This window comes from Calonectris borealis, chromosome 4 (assembly GCF_964195595.1).
Source record: "Calonectris borealis chromosome 4, bCalBor7.hap1.2, whole genome shotgun sequence".
NCBI classification, from domain to species: Eukaryota; Metazoa; Chordata; class Aves; order Procellariiformes; family Procellariidae; genus Calonectris; species Calonectris borealis.
Window position 1 is genome coordinate 57,541,772 of NC_134315.1, and position 11,092 is coordinate 57,552,863.

An 11,092-nucleotide genomic window follows, 5' to 3' on the forward strand; every position below is an offset into this window, starting at 1 on the left:
TTCCTTCCTTGACCACTAAATGCCCCTCACTTGTTTTACCCTGATCCAGCAGAGCTTGTAATTCCCACTGGCTCCTAGCATAGGTGACTAAAATTATGCCTTGTGAAAAGCCAGAAGAGCTGCAAGCCCTCAGGCCTGTAGAAGAGAGACAGAAATTTGTATTTACTGAGGTCATCTCAGTACAAGAAAGTTTCACCGGTTTCATTTAAATCTGACTGAAACAATTCAAGTTAAACTCATGCAAATGCCTTCATACATCTTTATTTAAAGATGTTAAATGCGGGTTTACTTGATTTCAAACCTAATCCAAATCTAAAAGAAGCGACCAGATGAAGTAAGACTGTCCATGTCACATTTTGCATTGGCTTAACTAAGCAGGTTTACCAGTAATCTTAGTGCAACTCTCTCATGTATACAAGGTCTGAAAATACATTCACTCTCCAGCACTACCCTGCTTCACGCCAGGAGAATTTGCAGCTGGAATGGGCTCAGGGGAACCTCAATGCCTAGAAATGAAAGAATTGGGGGGGGGCGAATCATAGCTGCCGTGCTCACAGGCCCACCATGGACATTGCCTAAATTAGGGTAATTAATATAGGGGAACATGGCTGTGCTCCTCAGTAGTTTATAAATGTTACAAAAAGAGGAATGTTTTATATGTCCCCTGACGGGTTTTAAACGTTAATAAATTATGTGCAAGGAGGTATTTTACATCTCTCCATTTAACACTGAGCTGACAGCTGCAATTATAGGCCAGTCTCTGACCCCAGCAATCCTTCCAGGAATCTGAGGAGTAAATGGAGTAACTTTCTTCCAGAATAACAAAGTGCATCAGGATGCTGGCTCAGCATTTCAACAGAACCAAGGTGAGACATTTCTGACACCCTGGGATCCTCCTTTCACTGCAGTATGCACTTGCCAGTCACTGGTACCTGCTTACCTTGTCACCAGAGACCCGCTGCTACTCTTCTTGTGGTAGCAACAGCTCTTCATCTTACACATACAGGAGAGTGAATGGAGCAACGAGCCAGACAATTACTTGCTATGTTGCTCCTCTGCTGTGGACTAGAAAAAGAACTGGACTGTACCTGGCACATCCAGGGCAGCAGAGGTAGACAGGGGTATCGCATGTGTCACTGCATGCTCTTTCACTCTGCTTTTGGCCAAAAATCTGTTACCGCTGAATCACTGCAGCATCCTCTCTGGTACCAGGTTTCTGTGCCTGCACACCTGTTATCACCAGCACGGACAGACTAGGAGGGCCATGCCTATCCTTTCAAAAGGTAGCAAAGTGACTGCTCAATAATGTGTGCCCCAGCAGAAAGCCCCACTAGATTTTAGTAAGCCCTAGCTACTACTCTTTCCTTCTGCTCTGCCAAACCCTCACCAGCAGAACAGAGCCTCTTTGCAGTTTAAGGAAGTTTGAAGCAGTATTTTAGTAAGGTTATGTTTGCAAACCTTTGTTGCAAAGTAACAGCAGAGGGAGAAGAATCCTCTCTCTGTGCCAAGGTCCTAAATCCGCTCACAACACTGTATTCCTGCACGCCTGTATATTTTCACTCTCTCCTTTCTCTTACCTGAAAAACAACCTTTGGTCTTGATCCTTAAACTGGCCGCGTTCACTGTTGTTAGTGTGTACATTCATTAGTCCTATTAACCATTGAGGTACTGCCTAAGGCAGGACACAGCTGTTTTGAGGCACCTTAGTCCATGCTGTATGCGTTGTTTCACTCCATAGGAACTGCACCCCACTGATGACAAAAGGCAACTCAGACACTGAATGAAACCAAGCAGAACTGTGAGTAACACCTTGCATTTTCACTACATCATCCCAAAGGCAGGGGAATGGGTTTTACAATTCTACTAAAATCCCACAAGGTAGTACTTTTGCCACTGACAATCTCTTGCTTCCTTTTACTTCAGAAAGGCAGAACCCTACAGCTTAATATATCTGATTTATTAGAAAAACTACATTTTTTATTCTTTCCCACCCCATATTTTTTCTTTACATGAAGGGCTGTAAAGTAACTGATTTCTTTCCTCCTCCACTTTCTAGTGTTGGACAAAACTGGTGACAAAAGGCCATGTTCAACTATTAGAATTATAGTTTTCTTTCAATTAGTGGTTCCACAACTGCACCTGAGCAAAGCTTAGAAGAAATCTTAGGTGGCAAGAGCAAAGTTTGGTTTCAGATTTGGGACAGAATTAGGTTAACATTTTCATGGCATTCATGCTATATCCAATTACAGCCAAACACCATTTGACATCTTTCACTTACATATTCCTTCTGTTTCGCACAGAGATTTCTCAACTGTGTCTTAGGAATGCATCTTGTTTACGCCTGTTAAAGTCTAGGCCTTTAGTACAGAATTTCTGGGACTAAGTTACAGCTTTTCTTCAACTCCTGTCTGCGTTTGGTTATGCATTTCTTCTGGTTTGCATTAACTTGTATATAAATGGTTGTGACCATCCTTTCATTCTTCAAAACTTTACTGTTATTGATTATGGCTGGGTTTCCAGAGCTTTTGAACAACACGGACCACATGTTAACATACAGTTTGTCTTAGGCATCATGCTCATCTCATTCTCAATGGCATATGTCAAACACATTCATATTAAGTCAAATAATACTGGTGTGGCTACTACAGCCATTATTTACAATGAAGCATGACAGTAGGTTATTGTATTTGTCTGTCTGGTTATTATAATTGCCTGTTAATTAAATTTAGCTAATAAAATGGGGGTAGAAGCAGCACTACCATATGGCTAGTCACGTCTCCATGGAACGATGGCTATAGGTACTGAAACTTGCTTGAGAGCTGACAGCCACAAGCCTGTGGTAAAGGACTTCCGACGGGAGACACCAGAGCTCAGGCAGAGCCAGTTACTGGAAGCTGTGGCACTGGGAGGGATGCCTGCCTGCCTGACCCTCTGCCCTCCAAAGCCAAATCCCACAGGTGCTGGGGGTTACCCCCTCGCAGGACCCCTCACTCAGCCAAACCTCTGAGAAGCAGCACTCACAGCCCCTGCTACTTTCATACCTCTAATTCAAGGCGGAGGAAAACAACATTGTGCATACCTCCTGGAAAGATTGCCAATCCCTGCAGCTAGGAGATGAGGTAATATGATAAGGAAGGCCAACAGCAGTTCAACAGAGAGTGCTAGATCTTCTTAGCCCTCGTTATTGTGCAGACCCATCTAACCAGCTGCTGTACTGTACTGTACTGCTACAGCCAATGTTCAAGACCACCAAACAGAGATTACACATCCCCTCTCGGTTGCAATCTATTTTTTATGTTACAGCACCTCAGTGACATTCACAGGATACGTCCTAAAAGTGTCTCACTCCTGTGCAATCAAATTAAAGTCATTCAGCAATGGCTTGTTTGCTGAAACATATAAACATTGTACCTGTCTTGTATCAGAAACAGGGGCATTTTTCTACAGGGAAAAGTTATTTGCCACAGACTTGACTGATTTGGCAATTTCTCTGTTTATCAATATCCCACAATTCTTTCACATTTACAAAATACAGTAATAATACTTACCACCTTATGGGCTGCTGTGAGGCGTAATTCATTAGTCCTTCTGAAGCGCTCAGAGATCCTCCAAAGAATGCAATCTGGAAATAAAATTATCATTATCATTAGTACGTGTGGGGGATTTACTATATTCATCTCCATTCTCCATTACACAAATGACTGGTTTTGGGGTTTGGAGTTCGCTTTTGTGTATATGTATGAAAGCAAAAACTCAACACACTTGTGTACATCTCAGTGGTATCAGGAATTGCATTACTTTACCAGTGTTTCTGCTTTTATAGTCTTTTCCTTAAAACAATGTCTAAGAATTTCATTTAAAAATAGAAGCCTCACTAGGCAAAGTAAGTTTGTAGACCTGTCAAAACCACAAAAATTATATGATCCCATGATATGAAAGACATAGCAAGTGAATTTACACATTCACAAAGCAGTACTAGGCAGTGCTAGACACCTGCTGAAGATGACATGAACTGCTGCTTGAACACAACTACTTCTTTGCACTGGCTACCAAAAGAACCCACAGCAACTAAGATCCCTAGGCATGTCATTTGGATGCCTAACATTAGGAGGTATGTATGGTCCCCAAACGCAACAGAAATTATAGATTCAAACCTACTTCAAACAAGACAGAGTGCCTTCAGATGGCTAAATGCCTCCATGGAAATGTATTCCCAAACTTTGAAGGGAAGCACATTTCAATTCAGGAGCGCTGAGTATGACCCCAAGCAAACACCAGATAAGGGATTTTCTAGCATCCAAACCGCAGGTAGGGAGCTTGCATCACCTGGAAGCTGCCACTCCTACCTGCAGCTTTGAAAAACTTCTTTTAAACTCTCTGTCCCTATAAAATGGGCGTAACATTTTTTCTCCTTTCCCTGTTTGCTGTCTGCCTGGTTCGGGAATTCTTGTGGATTACGCCTGTCTCTCCTACCCCGTGTAAACAGGGTGCTTAATACAGGGGGGCACTGATCTTAGCCCCTCTGGGCACTAAGGGAAAACAAACACATCGATGACACCTCAACTGTGGCACCTGTGTATCTACATGCTGCTCACACAGAGAAAAGCAGTCCGCTTTCATCCCCCAAATACACAATTTGAAGTGCGGGTCTTTGTTGAACAGGCTTGCAAGCTTTAAAAATGCCCTTCTGGGCCTCCATGTTTCTTGTCCCTCAGTAATTTCAACACATATATTCACTACAAGGAAATTAGGAGTGGAAGGAAGGGGGGTTAATTAAGCCCTCCTGCTCCATAATTTTCACCAGAAACTTGACTCAAAACAGATTTTAGTCCAAGAATTGTGTTCTATTTTTATTGCATGCTTTATACATTTCTAGACCTCACCTAGATTAGAAGTGGACGAGCCACAGCAAACACACATGTGCGCACACACACACACAGTGCTAGGTGCGTTTTTCTGAGAGAGAGAGAGAGAGAGAGAGGGAGTCTGCTTTCCCAGTCCTTCTGCATTTGTAAGCAGGAAGGCTTGAAAACCTTGCAAAGAAAGTCTGTTCCCATGAGAATTCCTGCCTCACTCTCTGCAGATTCAAGAAGCAATGTCTGGCTACTGTGCATAGGAATCCCAGTATTTTCGCATGGTTTTAACATCAGCATCATTAGAAACATTGATTTATTTTAATTGTCACCTTGTACCCTACACTGCCAAATGCAGTCAGAATGTCAATTCTTTATCAATGTGAGCTGTTGACATGGAAACAGATCTGCTGAAATGGAAGCAATAAGAAAAAACGTGTTACTCTTCCAAGTTACACTTAGAAGTGGTAAATCTGTGTGTGCTACAACAGATTTAAATACTCAATAAACTACACAGAAGAAATAAACAACTATTTGGGGTGACAGTCATTTTAGTTGTTTACATCATAGACTGCATTTAGAAAGTCTCCAGTGTTACTATGGTAACCGCTTTTGCTTAAATGTAGTTGTGGACGCACTTTAGGTATGATCTAAATTAACCGAAGATGGAGGAACAAAACTGGGGAGCCACAGCCAAAGGAGCGACTGGCTGCTCCCTATCAGCCCTTCTGATCTGCTGCATGCACTGGCAGGGGTAGAGCCAGAGCACTATGTAGCACAGACACCTTGGCTCGTCCCCATCTATGCTCTCAGAGAGGACCTGAAGCAGCTGACAGACTGCACCGGGTAGGTTTTAAAAATAACAGAGAGACACAGAGCTGCTTATCATCCCCACACAGCTCATAGCGCATCCCAGAGCTGCTTGTTCTCTCCCTCTGGTCACCAGATAGGTGGTGGGAAGAGGAGGCAGGCGGGAAGAGGAGCCTGCATGAGGAGCCAGAGGTCCGCTCTGCGCCTCTGGCAGAGTTTGTGGCTTTCTTCTTTGGGATCTCTCCCAGGGAAGAGAGCAGAGCTGCAGAAAGGCAAGTCTGTAGCACAAGCCTTCTGCCAAAATCTGCGACTTGGAATGGACACTGCCTCACGATTAACTTCACACAGCTAAGAAACTGTCCTAAAAGATGCAGCACAGACCTTTGACCGGCACTACATTTCCACTAGAAAGATTAAATCCCTGTGCTGCTAAAGCTAGTTTCATAGTCATAGGGAACAAGGCCAGAGGGTCCACTGTGATCTGCTGTTCTTAATAGGGATTAAAGAAACCTACAGTCTCCCACACACCTGCCTCCAACCTGAAAGCGAATGATGGCGAGATGGAGATCACTGAGCAGAAAATGGAGGGAGAAACTCCTCTGCCCTCTTGCCAGGTGCCAGGGCAAGGGGCAACAGAAGGAACAAACACATTTAAAACCACTTCTCTAAACAGGATCATGGAGGCATTTGGAGCCAGAGACTGTTCAAAGCTCATGGATCCTGGCAATACTGTGAGGCAGTCCAGTTCTGAACTTGCTAGAGCAACCCGCCCCTCCCCTCCCACCCTCCCACTTCAACTGTGATAAGACATCAAGGCATGCGGATTTTTTTTCTTTTCTTCCCTTTTCCACTTTTCACATTTCTGCATGATTACATTAGATAATGATACATACCTCCCAAAAGCTTGTGCATCAATTAACAAAGGAAGGGAGGACACACATCATTAATTACACCCCAGCCTGTGAAACACAGACATGGGATATGGCGTAACATTCTAAAAAATAGCAGGAAGGCCTGTCTTGTTTAGGTCAAGTTTTATTTGAATTCCCATAATAAAGCATCTGATATTAAACAACGAAGCGGAAGACGCACTACTGTTTAGCCTCAATGGGTGTTCCAGACAGATCTGCTGTAACTTAATCCACACAGCAAAATGCAAAGCCAAGGAATGTAAGTTTATGTGAGCATGAGACAAAATAGTGCTTTAAACTTATACAGCATTTATCAACCCAAAGGATCCCAAACTACTCTACAAACCATATACTAATTTAAATGCTGCTATTCGTATCGTTATCTTACATATCTTACTCCATCTGTATTGTTATCTTAGTGTTTTTATTTTGGTGAGATTCAGGAGGTGCTGGGTTAGATGCTGGGCCAATTTGCTGATATAGCTACACACAGTCAGAGATGAGGAGACAGGTTGCTGGCTGTCGTGGTTTTTCACAGACATGGTTATATCGAGGAAATTCTGCTTTTCTCAAATAGGGATGAGGGTACAGAACTAGATGAGAAAAGGACCTGCAGTGCGCGTCTCTAGGTACAACTGTTCCACATCAGCCTTGGCTAGTGAGTGGGATAGATCATTAAGGCACGGATATTGGAGGCATACATACTTCTGGAATGAAAGACAGCCTCTGTCTGAATCTGCTTGCAGGCTAAGTGGAATAGACTGATGAAAGAGTCAGAAAAGCATCTTGCTTATACCCAATTTTCAAATAGGGAATAGTAATTTGCAGATCACACAGGAATGTTGCAGAAAAGAAGAAAAAAAACCCCAGCTGCCCCCAGCATAAATCAAAAGCCTTTTTCACACACATACACAGAACCCCCAACCTTCTTCTTTCTCCTCTGGAGTGCATTGTGGCTGCCAGAAAAATATATTGCAGAGGGACAAAGAAAAAAAATACAGTGGAATTAGTAGTGCAAACTCATACTCTTTTGAAACACGCCCCATGGGCAACTTGGTTTCCAGTTAGAACATACAAGATGGTCATTTTCGAAGCCTCATCTGAAAACATAAATTATGATCTTATCCTATACTGATGGCAATAAAGGCAGCAATCTTCTATGCCTCTATCTCCAACATTAGAAACCAAAGGTACTGTTTTCTAATGTCCCTAATACATCTGAGGAGCAGATGATCCCCTGAAAACCACAGTCTTTTGATCCTATATAAATTGGATGCTTTTGAGAATGTCACCCAGAATTCTCATCCCAGTCCTAGGAAAACATAATCTAAAACAGAGGATAATTTTGATTTTCCTCCTGACTCAGCAGATGAGGAGATAATTAGATATGGAAAATGAGTGTTCTTGAGGGTAAATATACCTGCTGTAATCCTACTGCCAACTGAATTAAAGTTTGCCTGCCGCAGTAAGGCGTATGTTAACTCAGCATCTGGAGGAAAGCTAAGACCTGTCAGATTTCAGAAGTCACTGGTGGTCCTTCCGATGTTATAATTCAGTATTTTAGAGCACAGAAACCAATGGATATAGGAAAGAGGAGAGAGCGAAATAGAAGAGAGAGAGGAAAGAAGGAAAAGTATTTCTTGTCTCTGCCTGTGGTTATAAGCAACAGCAATAAAAGAATCCAGCAACACCACAAGAAACTGAAGCGGGTGGATTGCCTATTCTTTTCTCCGCCTCAAATCCAAATGATTTCTCTTACTGACTGGTAACGTGAAGCAGCTTATTTTTTCAAGTGCTCTTCAGTCTAACCATGACTTCCACCTCTGGAACTGGAAGAATCCCATATGTCAAGTAAGCAAAGACGGGTTATCCTTCTGCAGCGATAGCTCAACGCTGATTGAAAGCCTCATTTGTCAGGGGAAAGAATTGTTGGTTTTCTTTTTAAATTAACCCAGAAGAAGAAGACGATATTTGTCCAGACCCAGGTGCTTTTTCATTCCTCGAGCAGCTGCTAGTTTGAGAGAATTTTAAATGGTTGGCCTTTATGAAATGAATTGGTAATCGCAGCCCTGTGCCTCACACACTGTAGACTGAATGATTCAGGGGACTGGTAATAGGATAAAGCCTTTCACCTCACAGGCTGCGGTTCAAATTCAGAATAATTCTTAACTTCATAAACACCACCACTACATGATGGGCATTTGATTGTTATCATACAATGAATCAGGTGTTTTTCCTAGCGGAAAAGTATTCATGCCACAGACAATATACTAATTATTGTCAGTAATTAGCAGCACTCTTGGCAGTGGCAGTAGAGGGACCTGTAGAAAATTACCCATATGTTCATCCCTTGGAGGCTGTCATTTCAAGGCAAGGGGTCAAGCCCTTCAAGTCAGTCATTGCGTCGATTCTTGTAGCTCTTTCCCAACCTGGGTATGTTTTGCGGATAAGCCGAGTTCAGCCTCCAGAGCTGTCAATCTACCACTTTTATTACCGCTAAATTACTTTTGTTTCAAATGCTGGAGGCAACTTTGAATGCAGGGTCTAATTAGGTTGTAATTGTTGGAAGATCTGAGCAACTGTGGCAGATTTGGGTGGAGACTTTGGTGGCTTATAATATTTGTGCAAACAGGTTTCACAAGCACAAAACCTACAGCTGCTTGTAACAGTGGGCATTTTCTTAGAAAATTTATACTACTAACCATCTAAGCCAGACAGAAAAAACTTTGAATTTCCACATGCAAACTGAGTGATCTGCAAAAGCCGTCTGTCCAAGCAGACAGCTTCACGGGTCAGGCAGTTTTCATGAGCCCAAGATGTTTTGGTGCAAACAGAAGAAGGTGAGTTTAATTAGGAACAAATATTTTTGTACAAACAGAACAAGGTACATTGACCTAAGCAAGAACCAATAGCAAGAAAGAGGTATATATGTCACCATGTTTTCAGAACAGTAGAAAAACCACAAACTAAAAAGAAAATAAATTTCAAATATACATAGAAGTAAATCCTACCATTTAGCACTAGAAGCCTTATCTTTCCCTAGGAGAAAAATACTCATGAACAGCCCAGGAACTCCATGCCCTGTTGCTGAATACCATTTTTCCTCTGCCATCCTTCGGGAAAGCATAGACCCCTCAACACTTCACCCCCCTCTAATATAACACAGTCCAGAGATCTGCAGGGAAATCCTGAAGATCTGAGAGTGAACATTTAAAGGCCAGGGAGCTTCTGCTAGGAGACCCCGTGCTTCCACGTTATCTCCTGAGGTCTACTTGTCATAACGACAGCATTACCTCTTTGTGCAGCTCCAGGGAGAGCTGTGCAAACATTGGATTATCTGGTTCAACAACCAAACAAAAAACAATCACAGGCAGAAAAAATTTCAGTTGAATCTACTTGAAATAAAAGCTAAGGGGGGTGGCTTGACTAAGGGGGGGAAAAAAAAAACAAAGAAGGAAATGTTTGCCTTTAAAGTAGTAAAACCTCTGCTCTCTATTTTTGACTGCAAAAGAAAAAAATGCCCACAAAATTAAATAATTTTTTTCAATCTTTCCTCTTCTCCCTTTCTTTGATTTGGGTGTGTGTGTAATAAACCTTCACCAAATTTCATGTCACATCAAGTAGATCTGGTCTCCCTGGAAAATTTGTTTCCTTCAGCAAACCTACTACTTAAAAACACTTTGCTGGGGTCTAGCTCTAGGAAGAACTGTACAGTCTGAACTAGAGAGATCCAGTGACTAGATTTTTGTTTAAGAAGAAAGAACCAAGTTTTCAAGTAAGAAAACTGATCTACTCGATCACTATGGATCAAAAATGTGATTGCCGAGTTTTTTTCCCATGAAGGGAGAAGAGGACTAAATACCATCCTTTGAAGCACAGACTAGCAGCCTCACTTACTCACCATAAGCACTGACGCCTTTGTTTTGTTCTGTTCTGTAAGTAAAACCGCAGCCACAGTTCTTCACTCAGAAGCTGATTTTTTTCTTTTTTCTTTTTTTGCTCCTGCTGCAGTGCCTATGTGAAATGAAAGGTACAGATGGATTCCACTGGTGGCAGTGAAGTCCATGAGATACCACCGGCACATTCCCACAAGCTTCTGTACCTTGTTACTTACATGCATGGCTGGCAGTGAGCACGCTTGGAAACCACTCTGGTTAACGGTTATCCTAGAGCTCTATGAGGACTGGTTGGGTTGGTAGCTGGCTCCTTTACTTCCACAGAACGAGCTGAATTAGATTCAGGAGCTTCTGCAGCTGAACTGACTTCGGTAAATACGAAGAGATACCCTCTACTACACAAATACATACACCAAAATTAGAATGAAATTTGCTCAGAAGGACAAAAAGGAAAAAATTTAGAAGTCTGTAGAACCAGCTTTAGAGCTGGTAAATACGAGCAATACCATTTACTAGAGGAAACAGATATGTAAGTGTATATATACTAAAACTGGAACAAAATTTGCTCAGAATGACAAAAGTGGGAAAGATTCAGAAGTCTCCAGGTCAATCCCAAATCATA

General features: G+C 42.2%; 1 long non-coding RNA gene across 2 annotated transcripts; it reads right to left on the reverse strand.

Moving 5' to 3' along the window:
* Positions 1–1,599: 1,599 nt before the first annotated feature.
* On the reverse strand, positions 1,600–10,837 carry LOC142082483 (uncharacterized). 2 transcript variants are annotated; one of them, XR_012673711.1, is made up of 4 exons: positions 10,689–10,837; positions 10,476–10,588; positions 3,549–3,622; positions 1,600–1,776 (listed from the first exon to the last, which is right to left on the reverse strand). It is a non-coding gene; the product is annotated as an uncharacterized LOC142082483 (long non-coding RNA). The 2 variants fall into 2 exon arrangements; XR_012673710.1 differs by having other exon boundaries at positions 10,476–10,837.
* Positions 10,838–11,092: the final 255 nt, after the last annotated feature.